Source organism: Pteropus medius, unplaced genomic scaffold, assembly GCF_902729225.1.
Source record: "Pteropus medius unplaced genomic scaffold, Ma_sr-lr_union100, whole genome shotgun sequence".
In the NCBI taxonomy this organism is placed as follows: domain Eukaryota; kingdom Metazoa; phylum Chordata; class Mammalia; order Chiroptera; family Pteropodidae; genus Pteropus; species Pteropus medius.
In genome coordinates this window covers 38,998,007-39,013,498 of record NW_024344378.1, presented here as the reverse complement: position 1 = coordinate 39,013,498, position 15,492 = coordinate 38,998,007, and the positions used below count along the sequence as shown (strand labels likewise).

The 15,492-nt window shown below is 38.3% G+C and overlaps 1 pseudogene; it reads left to right on the top strand.

Annotated features, from left to right (window-relative positions):
- Positions 1-15,373: 15,373 nt before the first annotated feature.
- On the top strand, positions 15,374-15,492 carry LOC120610034 (uncharacterized; annotated as a pseudogene).

Below are 15,492 nucleotides of genomic sequence, written 5' to 3'. Positions count from 1 at the left end.
ATAATAGTTAATTGAGATAATCCATTATAAATCATTTAGAATTCCTAGAATGCCAGTGTTCATACACTGGATCTCATTTTATCAGCCATGTGCCTCAGTTTCTATTAGTAAAGGTAGGAACAATAGTAGCAACTCATAGGATGGTTGGGAGAATTAAATGAATTAATGTATGTAGGCTGCTTATAACAATGTCTGGCAAAATTTGTGTGCTTAATAAATGGTTGTTATTACATTATTATTGCTTAGCTTTAACCTTTATTTGTTAATTCTTTAAGCAACTGAAGACTTTGTTGAATTTGTGAGGGAAAACAGGTGTCTTTTATTTTTGTTCACCAGGATTATCATTTATTATAGTCTAGATAGGAGCTCTTAAGCTAAAATATGGTTTGCTATTAGAGCTTGTGTTAATCATGACTTTCTTCAGCAGTTAACTGCATTCGATTTGATATCTTAAGAATGCTTTTATAAGCAGAGTCAGGCCTGGTTAGTACTTGGATGGGAGATCACCTAGGAAGATCAGATGCTGTAGATGTAAAAAATAAAAAAATAAAGGATCGTAAGCTGACAAGGTCCTTGCAGTTTGTGAGGTCAACCAAGGGTTGCCTCGCTTAAAAGAAAAAGAAAAGAAATGCTTTTAGATCCTCGAATGTTTACCATTTGAAAAGAATAGCTAAATGTTAATTCTTAAATATGATCCGCCATTACTAATCTTATGTCTTATATAAAAATTATCTTGTTATGTTCCTAAACAAAGACTATTTGATAAATGCATTGATGCTTAACTGAAAAAGAACATCATCCTAAATCTATATCTGTGTCTTGGATATTAGTAATGATGATACTATATTTATATAATGTATAAATAAATAACATTTACTTGGTGGTATGGACTTACAAATATGTTATAGGAGTGCTTAATTAAAAAAAGATTTGTCTCTAATTTAAAGCTTAAATACTTTAAGATGGAGTGAACTCACCTTGTACTTGCTTCTCCAAGCTCTCCACCCTTCACTCTCAGCCCATCAGCCACACCAAAAACCCAGTAATTTCTTGGTCACATTGGGATGCCCCCCACTATGGATCTCACGTATGATGTTCCAATGTTCTGGATTATACTTTCTTTTCTCCTTTACTGGATGAACTTCGAGTTACAACTTAAGTAACATTGCTTTTGGAAGACTCCTCAGGCTTCCCTCAGGGAAAGCCATACCTATACCACTTTATTACACTTTACCTATGCCATTTTCATAGTAGTTACCAGATTCTGTTTCCAGCTTTTGTCTGTCTGTCTTCCCCTCAACCTGGGTCTATACTCTATATTTTCTTAGTTATATTCTCTTTGTTCTTTTTCTCACCAGAGCCTGGTAAGGTACCTGACTCGTTTCAGGATCTCAATAAATGTTCACTATATATTTCATCTCACACTAAAGTTGGTAAGACTATCACTCCTAGGAGGGTTTAGATGTGAATAAGTCAGCTTCAACTCCTCCCAAATGTTTTCCACAAGGTCATTTTTGCCCCCAGAATTTGCAGCAGGGTCATAAATGCAAAAGTCCAAAGTGACCAAGAAGGTAATACAAATGAGCGAAGCTGACCAGGTATATAATCGGGCAGGGTAAGGTCTGTGGCAAAATGAAAACCACTTAAACGTGTCTTGTTTAAGAGGACAGTTGCCTCTCTAGTCTGCTGTTGCTGTGTGGGAATGTGGGCTTTTTGTTGGTGGATATGGAGATACTTTAGGAGAAGCTAGAGATCTGAATTTTTATATAAATATTTTGAATATTAACAACTAACACACAAAAAAGGAATTTCTAGACTATGCAAAATAAACAATACACATCTGGAGGTTGCGTAGGGCCCTCGACTATAATGGTCAGCCCTTAGTAAACAAGGCCTCTCATGGAAATATCAGGTTAAATTTTAGGTTTTTGTAGACTGAGCCTTTCCCAATTTTGTCCCATGTGATACTATTCAGAGAAATAGTATTAAGTGAGCTTTGAGAAAAAGATCCCACGGTTGAACAAATTTGACATGTTGCATTCAAGAGAGTTAAGCAGGCTTTTCTCCTCCTCTTGCTTCTTTTGCTATCATTAAATCTAATGTTTACTGGAATTAGGTGGGGTCTAGGTGGACAGGGGACTCAGGGTCAGCATTTCCCTTCGGAGTCTCTTAGATAGATACCCAATCAATCGAAGGTGAATGATTACTTCTCCCTCTTCCCCTCTATAAGCATTAATACTCTAACATCATAAGTATGATAGAGACAGACCTGGATTTATGTCTGGACTCAGGCATTAAATACCTGTGTGGCAATTCATAAGCCAATGACTTATCTGACCTTTGCTTTTGTCATCTGCAAAATGGGAGTAAGTGCCATCTCATGGAGCTGTTATGATGATTGACAGCACAGAGAGCAACAAGTGAGAATTCAATAAGTGTTTCTTTTTTTCTTTTCCTAGGGGTTAAACTTGACAGTGATAGTAACAGCAATAATAATAACAGCTAACACCTACAAACTGCTAAGGGCCAATCACTGTGCTAAATTACCTAATGTTGCATGAGTTACACCATTTAATCTTTACTATGTACAACCCTAAGAAGTAGGGACCATACTTTATTTTACAAATAAGGAAACAGAGGCATGGAGAGGAATTTACTCAGTGGAAGAGCCAGGGTTCTGGCTCCATATTTGAGGCCGGCTGTAGGTTACTGGGTTAGGTACTCGGAACACTACAACATACCTGACACAGGCCCTTGTCCTTAATAGGCTTATGGTCTAGTGGAAAAAAAACAAAAGTAGACAAATATGGTTGACACAGAGCCCCTGTTATAGGAGCAGACAGGAAGTTTCCTGATTCACTCAGGAGGTGATGGGTTAGGAAGGCAGCCATACTTACCTGAAACAACACTGTATATTTCAGAAGTAAACAAACAACAAAAAAAGGCTTGTCAATAAATAGTTTTATTTGTTTCTTATAAACAGATGAAGAATAATATTTCCATTTATTTATTTAACAGCACCTCAATGGTCTTCATCACAGTACTAATGCCTTTTGTGTTAGGAAGGCAATTTTAACTTTCTAGAGACTTCCATATCTATTTGTCGTGAGAAATTTGTATCGACTCCATAAGGTAGAAAAGGAAGAAATTATTCTTATTCAACAAAGAATGAACTAACATGTAAAATGGGGTGCTTAAGGTAACTCAGTTGTTCTTTGAGTCTTTAAGCCATATTATATCCTTGGCTGAGAGACTTGAGGTGGGCAAGGGGATAACCACTCATTCAAAAGAACCATCTAACTCTGAGTTTGTAATACAATGTAATAAAAAGAACTGAGCTGATTGGCAGTTGCCAGAGATTGCAGGCTCCATGGATTTATGTGTTCCAAAAGTGATTTCTTCTCATTTTTATGTTAACCAGCAAGATTGATTTAATCCTCATTTTACAGATGGCAAAATAGGGGCGTATGTGCTGGTGTCAGGATTAGGGTGCTATGGCTGGAGCGTACCTTGGTGTGGGATACCTCTACAGTGCTGGACAACATGACTTTAGATGGTAACATTTCTCCACAAAGCAAGAAAAGTATTTTCTTTTAAATCATCTTTTCATCCAGACATAATATTGCATTAAAAAAATGGTCTCTGTGCCAGCTGCATTTGCCAATCGTTATAACAAAGGGCCTCAAGCTCAACGCCTTCAATAGGCAACAGGATCTAGTTTCAATTTGAAAATTTGTTTTGTTTCCAGTTAAAAGATACACTTTCCTTTTTTCCACCATATATAAGGATAACAAAGAATAATAAAAAATACCTGCATACCGGTCACCTTTATCAAATGCTAACATTTACCACATTTGAGTTAGACTTTAATACAGATTCTATTTTTAGGTGGACTCTTATAAGCAGTTTTTAGTTAGATTTTGTGATTTTTTTCAATCTTATCATCTTTAACATCTAATCAGGAATTTAATCTATTTCCAAATATTGCAGATTTTGACTTATATGGGGTTATTTCTATCACTGTATTTGGGCGTGCTGTTAATCATACATTTTCTTTCTCTTTTTATCTCCACTATTGACTTCTATTAGATTCATTATGCTTTCTGTATTATATTTTCCTTCTTTGCCAAGTTGAAAGCTTTGAATTATGTGTGCATGTACACATCCATATATGTTCACATATATAGATATATGCACACACAGAAGTTTATTAACATATAACATACATAAAGTGTACAAATCTTAAGCTTAACCGCTTGGTTAATTTTTACCAAGTGAGCACACTTATGTAACCGCCGTCCAGGTCAAGTACATTATCAATACCTCGAGAGCCTCTGTCATGCTTCCCTCCCTATAGTTGTCCCCGACACCAAAAATCACCACTCTTCTGATCTCGATCATGGTATATGAATTTGGGCTGTTTTTGGAAATTTATATGTAAGCACAATTGTGCATGCACTCATATAGGTTTGTCTTCTTTTACCCAACCCTATGTCTATGAGATTTATCCACATTATTGCAAGAAGTTTTTGATTGCTGGGTAGTTGTTCATTGTTTGCTTATACTAAAATTTATTTATCTAATCTTCTTTTGATGAACATTTGGATTATTTCCAGTGTTTTTGGCTCTTATGAAAAATGTTGCTATGTACATTCTTTTGATGTATATATCAGTAAATAGATTAAATTCCTGTGTCTCTCTTTATACATTTCTTGAAACTATAACCTCAGACAATGGGTAATCAATTTTTAAAATATACGTTATAGAAAATTGTATGACGAGATTGCCTCAGCCCTGGTCTCAAGCAGCGAGCCAGTTCCTGTTCCCACATTTAATTCTTTTCATTCCTAGAAGCTGAACTTCAACAGCCACTCCACTGTGTTGGGTGGAAACACCAATACATTTATTCTTATGATTTATTTTTATTTCTGCCAAATGATACATTTCTGTTTTGCAGTAGTAATATAAAGTTTTCTTTTAAAAGTATATTTCAAAAATATATTTATTTATTAAAATAAAGAATTTAAAAAGAAGTACAAAATATATTATAGTACAGAATAAAATAAAAAATGACCAACGTTTGAAAGACCTAGCACTGAGCCACAATGAGATTACTTGATTCGCATGTTATTAGCAAGATAGGTACTAGCGCTGGCTCTCCAAACGGTCTAGGCTCTTATACTGGCCTTTACTAAAGGGTACCTGTACAGATTTTCCTGTGCAGCTAACAAATGTTTGTCACTGTTTGGCAATAGGACATAGGTTAGGGGAATCTTGTGTCCAATGAGGTTAAGGCAGTGAACATGGAAGCTACTGGTCTGAGGGACAAGAAAATCAGAGACCTTCTCAAAGGCCTGCTTGCAGGGACCACAGCAGCTCGCACTGACTAGCCAAGGACAGTTATCCCACATAGAGAGGAGGTCATGGTACTGATGCTTGGATGGGGAATCCTGGATGTCCTTCCTGGCACAACGTCTGAGTCTGAGGTTCGGGGATAAATGATTTGACTACTCCAGAGGTGACTCACTGCAATTTGGAAATTCTCATCTGCAGTCTGCACTTTAAGAAAAATTATTATTATCACCTATGACTAATAACTAGCTAACTCAAAGTGAAAAATAACTCAGTGGAGATAAAGAGAAAGTTCTTTTTTTAAAAAAAAAAAAAATCGTCGCATTGAGCCGCAATGTACAATAAGGCAAAAGCAGAGAAAGGTAGATAACAAATCTTAAAATATTAACTGGGCCATTATGCCAATTAACATTTAGTTTTATCTATGCCCATCACATTTTATCTATAATAGCATCACAGGTAACAGTTAGTGCTGTAGACTTCTGAAAGTTAATTAAAATCACTGAGACAGAACCAACAAAAGTCCATTTCTTTTTTTTTTTTTTTCTTTAATTCATTGAAGTTTAAATAGTCAATTTTCCATTTTGAAAATTTACTCCAAATGGAAACTTTGAGAGCCAGGGCAAAAGATAGGTTTCTTTCTTTCCTATCAACTACTTTTTCATGAGACTCTCATTGCTAAACTTTTCCTGGCTCTCATTGAGGCAGAGTCTACATAAAAGGCAGTGGTAGGGGCTAAGCCCCTTTGTTCTCCGACTTCCTGATCTCTGATCCCTCAGCCCAGTACAAAGGGCTACCTCCCATGAAGTGGGCTTCCCCTTGGCTCTCACACTCAGTGGCTGCAGCTCAAGTGAGTTCTCAGTTTCCATTCTATCTGGGAACCCTATGGAGGTGCAAGCAGAGGTGATAAACTAAAATACACAAACTGATTGCTCCTTATGATTCATTTTTAGTGGGGGCTGTTTACATAGTGCATGCAGACCAAAGCTGATCAGCTCATGTGGGGAGAAACTGTGGAGGGTCCAGGGACCAGGACTTAGGGTGGGTGTCTTTAGGAGTCTGTCATATCCAGGGAGTAAGAGGTCCTCTAGGCTGCCAGCCCTGCACAGAAGACTGACTTTTATTTCTATCTATTATATAAAACCAAGCTGGCACAATTCAGGGCCCACCTTCTCCCTTCAGAGCCATATGACCACTTTTTTGGGAAGGTATCTGTGAAGTAATTCTCAGAGCATGCTGATGGAAAAAAGAGAGTTTAGCTGCTGCTAATTGCAACCTCCTTCATTTCTGAGTAGGCTGCACAAATGCATATTTCTCTTCCTTAACTGGGTTCAATAATCTTTGACCAGAAAACTAAAGGTGATAAATTCGTACAGAATTTATTTTTATGGGTCTGCAACTACAGTAGCCAAACTTTTTATAAGTCTACCAATTATGAATTCTACCAATTGGCTGGTATAGCGTCTGGAATATGTTTCTTTTGACCTTCATTATCAATCAATCAATTTATCAATGTTTATTGGTCATCTCCCACAGGCATGTAGCCATGTAGGGTAGAGAGGTATACTGAGCTACAAATGACATGGCTCTACCTAAATCTGAAAGATGAATAACCTTCATGTGCTCTGCCTTAATTGATCCCCACTTGTGACCATTCTCTCCCTTCCTGAGACCCCATAGCAACATTTTTGAACATGTCTGATAATACTTATCATGTCCTTCATGCATTCTATTTATTTGTGCACTTGCCTTACCTCCTTCCTGGACTACCAGTTCCAAAAAGCAGGGACTCTGATTCATCTTTCATTCCCTGTAACCTCTGGCAGGGGCCTAGCACCCACAGGGTCTCAAAAATACTTAGTGAATTATTTTGTCAGCATTGTCCCCCCCTCCCCAGTTCTAATAGATGACATTTGCATAACTGTCAGTTATAATTTACACCTGGCAGTTTTAATTCTTTTGGAACATGACGATAAAAATTTTTACTTCTTTCTTTGCTCACACATTTTCTCTTTACATCATGTATTGATTTGTGTGTATGTGTGTGTTTAAATAATCAGTCCCCAATTAAGCCAACCTATTCTTGATCAACTTATTCTTGATTTTCTTAAAATTATATAAACTGTAGTTTCATTTCTACAGCCCAAATTAAAAAACATCATTGAAATTAAAGTAAGCCCACAGGAGTGCCATTAGTGTATTCAAAGCCAAATGTTGATAATAATGGTATTTACTTACTGAAATTTAGCAGTATTCATTCAAAAACAACATGTAGCCTTAACTGCCTTAGACCAAAGAATACAAGTTACTTTAAGTTCTGTACTCCAATTAGGCAGAAAAATAATTTATTTTACTCTTATTAACTGTCTCCTTTCCATTAGATTCCATATCATTTTTAGCAGAATATCCATTTGAAAGAATTAATGGGATCCCAGGGTCTTACCTAAAGACTGTAAATGGATAAATCATCTTTATTTATAAAGGTAAAGAAAGATACCAGTAGTTGCAGACTTACTTAAAGCTACCTTTGAAGTATAATTCATGTATATATGTGAAATCGATTTGTCCCATCCATTTGCAAATGCCTTGGCATGAGCAAGGCAACAGGATTCAATAAAAAAGACTTCATGGAGAACAATTCCTATTGGAATTATCTGACCTTTTCTTAGGAAAAAGCAGAACCTGATTTTTCTTTTGTAGAAAGAGGAAATTCTCTTTTATGAGCCTAATCTGTTTTGCTTTATCATTACTTGAGATGCTGTCTTACCTAGAAAACCACAGTCCATTTTGGGGTGATGCTGAGGCTGCAGCCCTTGGGTTCCCCATAGGTCCTCAGGGCCAGTTAATAATAGACTGTCAAAGCTGTATGGGACCTTAGATGTCACACAGGCTAATATTCTCAGTTTACAAATGAGACAACTGGAACCCAGGGAGGGAAAGGGGCCATGTTAAAATAGGGTCCCAAACCTGGCTGATCATGGCTCATTCATGCCATTCATTCAGCAAATGCTTATTGCACACTCCTCTATGCCAGCACTTGTGTTGGTGCTAAGCATACAGTGATGGTCAAGACAAGTACTATCCTTACCCTTGTGGAGCCTCTACTCACTAAGCATATTAACTTATATAAGAAAATAAAGTATAGGAATGGACAGGGTGATCAAGGAAGAGTGGGGAGGAGCAGGAAGGGAAAGCTTATGCTGAGACCTGAATAAGATGTCCATTTGGGCTGCTATAACAGAATACCACAAACTGGGTAGTTAATAAAAAGAACAGAAATTTATTTCTCACAATTCTAGAGGCTGGGAAGTCCATGATCAAGGTGTCCGGTGAGAGCCTGCTTTCTGGTTTACAGATGGCTATCTTTTCACCTTGTTCTCAAATGATAGAAGGGGTAGTGGAGCTCTCTGGGGTCTCTTTTATAGAGACACTAATCCTATCCATGAGGGCTCCACCCTCACGACCTAATCAGCTTCAAAGGCCTCGCCTTTGAATACCATCACATTAGGTATCAGGTTTCAACATATAAGTCTTTTTTTTTGGAGGGGGGCGACAAAAATTGATAGTCTATGTCAGGACTAGATATAGAATAATCAAAGGGTCAGGATAGGGACAATTCTGGACAAAGGGAGCACACAGGCTCTGAGATGTTTTAGAGGTGGCTGAGCATGGTGAGTGTGGTAAGCATGGGGAAAGAGGAAAGAGCTGTGGTTGGAGGGGTACTATAAAACCAGGTTATGCGAAGACCTATGGGTTGTGATAGGAGTATGGATTTTTTTAAAAAATTGTAATAGGTGGTCAGCACATTATCAAAATTAGCTTTTTAAAAGGGCATTTTCTTTATTGTTATTGTTTCAATGTAGATTATTGGGACTAGGTAGCTGATGAGTCAGATCTGAAGATGGACCAGCCTGGTTAGTGGCCAGTTCCTGGGGCTGCAATTCCGCTCCTTTCATTGTATCAATGACTGTCTTGCAATCTTTTGGGCAAAAATGAAAGTCAGGGCAGTGTTATCCATTAGACAAACAAGTTGAAATCCACCAAATTTTAGCCACGAACAAAAAATTTCACCTAAAAATTCTATCGTGATCATCTTTAGCAGACTGTGGTATAGGTTAGCTACTTTAGAAAAAACAAAACCATCAAGCCTCCTGTTGATGAAGCTGATGAATTTATCTCCTCCCCCCAGTCAAGCTGGTCGCCCCAGTAGGGTAGACCTAACCATACTTAAGCCACACCACACAGATGAGAATCTCTTCTGATTGCACCAGAAACTGGTAACCTGGAAAGTGGTAATCAGTGAGTCAGTGCCAATCTCACAGGTATGGGACAGATGAGGAGTACAGAGGATGGACCTGGGATTGGTAGCCCCAAATTTACTTTCATGACCTTGAAGCCTGGTTAGTTGTTGTTGTTTAACCGTATGCTACCAGTCTTTACCCACTGGTGGTAAAAACATGGGGATACAGAACAGGGTCAGCACACCCCTAGAGAAGAAAAGATATGACCTAAATGTTAACTGGCCACCAGCTAGGGATTTCACAAGCACTCACATGCCTGGGCCATCCAACTAGTAGCTGAGGCTCACAACAGATAGAACTCTCAACATCAACACTGGGAGACTTGGCTAGGAATGCCAGCTTTGCCTCCTTACTAGCTGTATGAACTTAGGTAAGTCACTTGGCCTCTGTGGGTCTCACGTGTCTTATGTGGACAGTGGGAAAGGTGAATGTGGCTTTGCCAACATCACAAGGTTTTATTTCAAGTCTCAAAGGAAGTAATACATGTAAAAATGGACTTGGAAAGGGTAAAGTGCTACATAAAGTGTCTTATCAGGCTTTACCAGCACTGGGAAGTGTGGGGATTTAGGAAGTTCATCAAAGAGATGACGTGGATGGTGAAAGACCAAAAGGCAAGAATTTTAAGGACAGACAACAGGAACTGAGATTTTTCCACATTAAACAGAAAAGGTTGAGGGCTATATTCTAGCCTGTGACTGGTTCTTACTCAGAATATCATGACTAACTTCTTTCATGTCTCCCTAGGGGGGAAAAAAAAACAAATAAGATGCAAAATAAAAAAGGGGTGTTTTCTATCTCTGAAGAAAGAGTATTAAACATCAGAATGTTTACTAAAGTTTGGTATTCTCTCTCTAATGAGCTTAAGAAAGATGTGTACCTGAGTATGGGTGGCTTAAAATTGATTCTGGCTAAGGACAAGGGAAGAAACTACAAACTGAGTTTTCTTTCTTTTTTCTTTTTCTTTTCTTTCTTTCTTTCTTTCTTTCTTCTTTCTTTTCTTCTTTGCTTTCTTTCTTTCTTTCTTTCTTTCTTTCTTTCTTTCTTTTCTTTCTTTCTTTCTTTCTTTCTTTTCTTTCTTCTTTCTTTCTTTTTCCTTCTTCTTCCTTCTTCCTTCCTTCCTTCCTTCCTTCCTTCCTTCCTTCCTTCCTTCCTTCCTTCCTTCCTTCCTTTCTTTTTTTTGATTCTTGGAATTAAATTCACAGGAATTTCCAGGCAGTTTTGCTCACTGATGCATCTCAAGCACCTAACACAATACCTGGTGTACAGTACTTATTTATAAATATTCACTAAGTGGATTGACAGAGTACCATACTCAGATTCCTGCATTTGGAAGTGAAATAGGCCCATCCCTATGTATTCACTTGCTCTCTGGTTTACCTACCTAAGCAGACCTAGCCTCAGCACCTTGTGAGCTTGCTCCATAAGTCACAGCAGTGGTATCCAAATGCAGAGATCCCTAAAATTTCTGAGTAATGGATGAAGGAACTATAACAGTCATTTTTATCATGTTTTTGGTGACTCTTGTTTCACAAAATCTAAACAGAGAGGAGAAAAGATCTAAATTGTTCTAGTTTTCCTCTTTTTAAATTTCCACAAGCTGCTATCTAAAGAATCATATTTTTAAAAAGCAACTTTCTAATTCTAAAAGGCTAAGAATTGCCAGGTCTCTGGGGAGGCTCTGATTGTGTGCTTATAAGGCCACTGATTGAAATTGTTCTGTTATCCAGTAGTGATTGCATTATAACCACAATATTCTCTTAGGCACAATAGCCCTTGAGCAGAAACATGCATTCTAGTTCATTATTAGGATCCAAGAAGGAGTGTGACCATGTGCCTAGACCTGTTATTAGCATCAGGAGAAGCAGACTTGCCAACGCATCAGGAGAAGCAGACTTATTCCAAAGGCCCCAAGCCTCTGGGGGCCACTTTCTCCAACCCCATCTCCACATTAAAAGGAGTACACACATCTGGACCACCCTCTCTAGTGGGGCGGGGTTGGGGGGGGAAGAGAAGTGCCTTAGGATTGGTCAGCAAGCAAACAGGTTAGTTCTGTTCAATTGTTGATGTCTCGTCTCTGTCCTGGAATCATAAATGTTGCCTCCTATCCTATCCCAGTCTACATTCACCACTGTTGCTGAAGGGCCAGTAACCCAAACAATTGCTCTGGGAGACAATTAGATTTGTAGCGTGTGCCTTGTTTTTCAGAATATGGTCTTAACCCTCTTCCTTTGATTTACTACAATATTCTGGCCAAGGGCAGTAGAGGCAGGCATATCCAGCCCCACTATAAAGATGAAGAAACTGAAGCTCAGAGAGGTTAAGTGGCTTGTCTAGTTACACAGGCTAGGTTACAGTAGGTACTGAGAACATAAGCAATGAAGTCAGACTGCTTGGGTTCACATCTTGGCACTTCCACTTAATTAATTCTGTAACTTGGGCTTTGGTGACTCAGTTTCCTCATCTGTAAAGTGCAAAGAATAATGCTATCTCCTTCACTGAGTGGTTGGTAGACTAAGAGATAAGGCAACATGGTCAGTAGAGTGCTTAGAACCCTTAAATGCTCAACAAATATTAGACATAATAATTATTTAAAATTATTATTACAGAGAGACATCATTGAGCCTGATTTCTAACCTAGTGCTTTTTCCACCATACAGGGCTGCACCCAGCACCAGCTTCTGGCATTTTTCCTCCATCCAATCCTTTCCCTCTGCCCTAACCATGTTTTTTGCTCAAATAGTGAAGACTTAAACTCTCTTTCTAAACATTATGGCCTTTTTGGCTGCCATTTAAAATTCTGGGCAGACATGAGGGGACATGATATCCCTACATCTTTTTGGCATATGGTTAGGGAGTGTCATCAGATATAGGAAAAGAATAGCCTATCCCTGAAGGCTGCCACCAAAGACTTGAATGATGTTAGTATAGGGAGCACAGCTGGTTCCTCCCAGCATCAATGGCCAACCCAAGATAATGTCCTCAGTTGGGCGACAGAAGCCAAACTGGAAAAGGGTCTTGGGGCTCCTTGCCCTGAGCCATTTCCATTCCCCAGCAGCTTGTATTGCCCTGCACCTGTGATTAGTAGTATGTGGAAGGGGAGGGATGGGTGGTTTGAATGGGGCTTCTGGGTAGATGTCTCTGCAGTGGTCCTCACTGCTGGTTGCCATGGCCTCAGTGTCATTCTATGCTGAGAGCAGAAAGTGGCAGCTCAAAATATCATGAATGAAACCTCCAAGAAAGGGTGTATCTGAGGACAAATCCTTTAGAGGATGTTTTCTGGAATCTTTGTTCTTGCTCAGAAATCCATTTTCTGGAGAAATCATTAGATGTAGCATGCTGTGGGCTGGGTAGAATTAGTTAATTGAGAGTTCCCTGACAAGATAGAATATAAAAATCTCCAATGAGCCAGGCCTGATTCCCTCTCACCACTGGGAAAATACTGGATTCCTATCCAGAACTCTGCTTGCTGGAATACAGACAAGGAGCATACTTCGAGGTCCCTGCCTTGAGGGAATATATAATGGAGTTGAGAAGTAATGACATAGAGACCTCGTGGGACGACAGAATGAGAAAAGTCCCCAAAACAGGTTACATTAAGGCTAAGAATGTCTCTTACAGAGCACTGTCTCCAGATTTTGCAGGCCATTCAGTAACCTACTATTCCTAAATTTTCAATTTCTATTCCACCTTTTCAAACCTCTTTGGAAAAATAACAGTATTATCATTATGTATTTTGATCTTTCTGGGGGAAAGAAGGCATTAGGTCAATTAGATTATTATTATACGTGGAACTTGGCTTTCGAAGTTTAAATGACATTTTACACAAGAGAATAGCTTGTTATAAATTACATGCAAAAAACCACTGCTTTCTGAATTACCTTTTCTCCTTACAATCTAAACCTTAACCTCTTCAGTACTACTATCATTATCTTGGCAGTTGAAACTCAGAATTCAGGAACAAATATCACAAATACATCATACATCAATATTTGAAGTACAGCTACCTTTTTGCTTTCATCTGCTATAGGTTGTTCTGCCTCATGTGATATACTTGAAAGATGTGGGCTTTGGCAGTTGAGAGAATAGAGTTCTTATTTTGGCCCTGCATCTTTCTAACTGTGTGAATTGAGGTAAGCTCTGTATCTTCTCTCAGCTTCAGTTCCCTCATCTGTAAGATAGGAATACACAGCTCTATTTTTCAAGGCGGTTTTGAGGAATAAAGCAATGAACCCAGAAAAACATAGTATAGTGTTGGTCTTCCAAGTGGGTGTTTAATTAACAGTAACAATTTAATAGCTAACAATTAGTGAACATTTACTAGGTACCAAACAGTATGCTTTACATATATCACTATATTTAATCCTCAGTACACCCTACGAGATATGTACAGTCATTTTGCACAATTTGTAGATGCACAGAGAAGTTTTATAACTTGTTTAAGAACACACTGTTAGGTAGTGTTAGAGTTACAATTTGAATCCAGACCTTATGGGCCTCCAGAGCTCCTAATCGTAATCACAAAAATGGTGACCGTTCTTATGAAGATCATTCAGTTGAAATATGAAATGTTTGATTTTTTTTCTTTTTTTGGTTTCAATGCTGCTCTGACACTTGGATGCACTGACTTTCTCCATCCTTTTCTAAATATAAAAGCTACTACAGGAAGTCTGACATTATTTAGAAAATAAAAACTACTTTTGTAACCTGTTAATGTAAATAGGCTAGTGATATGTGCATTAAAATTTCCAGGAATTCCTTAGTTATAGTGAACTTCATTTTTCATCAATTGAATGCACATAAAATTTGAAGCCTCAAGTCTTTATGACCAGACTGACAGATTATCACTTACTAGTCTCATGCCAGGTTAAAATGTAGCTTGTCTTAAACAATCATGGAAAATGACGCATTAATTTACCTTTTATTTTTTATTTTTGTCAGCAATGGTAAATGATCTGTAAGTTTGACATAAGTTTCTACTAGAAGGCTGCATTTTTCTACTCCATTCATTTTAAATGAGATAAAATTCACATCGTCATTTCCTTATTGAGAAATATTATTTCATTAAGACTGTCACTAAAACACAATGCCGATATAAATAAGCATTTCTGTATATGTTCTCTTTTTGCTAAAATCTTGTCAGCATGTTTTCATTCATTTGCAGAAGCTAAGTGGTAAAAAAAAAAATCTCTAATGTAAAAATTATAATGCCATTGTTATTAGCCAGAAAAGATAATAGCAGAGAAAAAGTAAAGTAGTAGAGGTTAAAATCTCCTGGAGGGGTGGGTTGGGGGATGGGGCTGCCCATACTGGCTGCCCTTAGCCCCAGCACACTAGGCATGGAAGGTGGCCTGGAGGTTTCCACCCACACTGCACTTTCTTTATTCTGTGAATGCATTTTGCTTCCTCCTATCTTGGGGCTTTTCTATGCCTGCTCTTTCTCCCTGGAATGCCCTATCACTGACCTTCCCCCAACTTTTGTACCTCCTTCAGATATATCTCTGTCTGCTTAGAGAAGTCTTCCACAACTTCTTAGACTCAATTGAGTCCTTTGTTCTTTTCCTTCATTGGAATCAAACATTGCCATTGTTTGCAATTGTATATTTGTGTGATTGACCACAAGCTCCATGGGGACAGGACCTAGGCCTGGTTTTAGGTACCACTGTATGCCCAGGGTTTGCCTTAATACTTGACACATAGTAGATGCTCAAGAAATATCTATTGTCTATAGCCATGCCACCCTGAACAAGATCGATCCCATCTGATCTCAGAAGCTAAGCAGGGTCAGGCCTGGTTAGTACTTGAATGGGAGACCACCTAGGAAGACGGGGTGCTGTAGGCG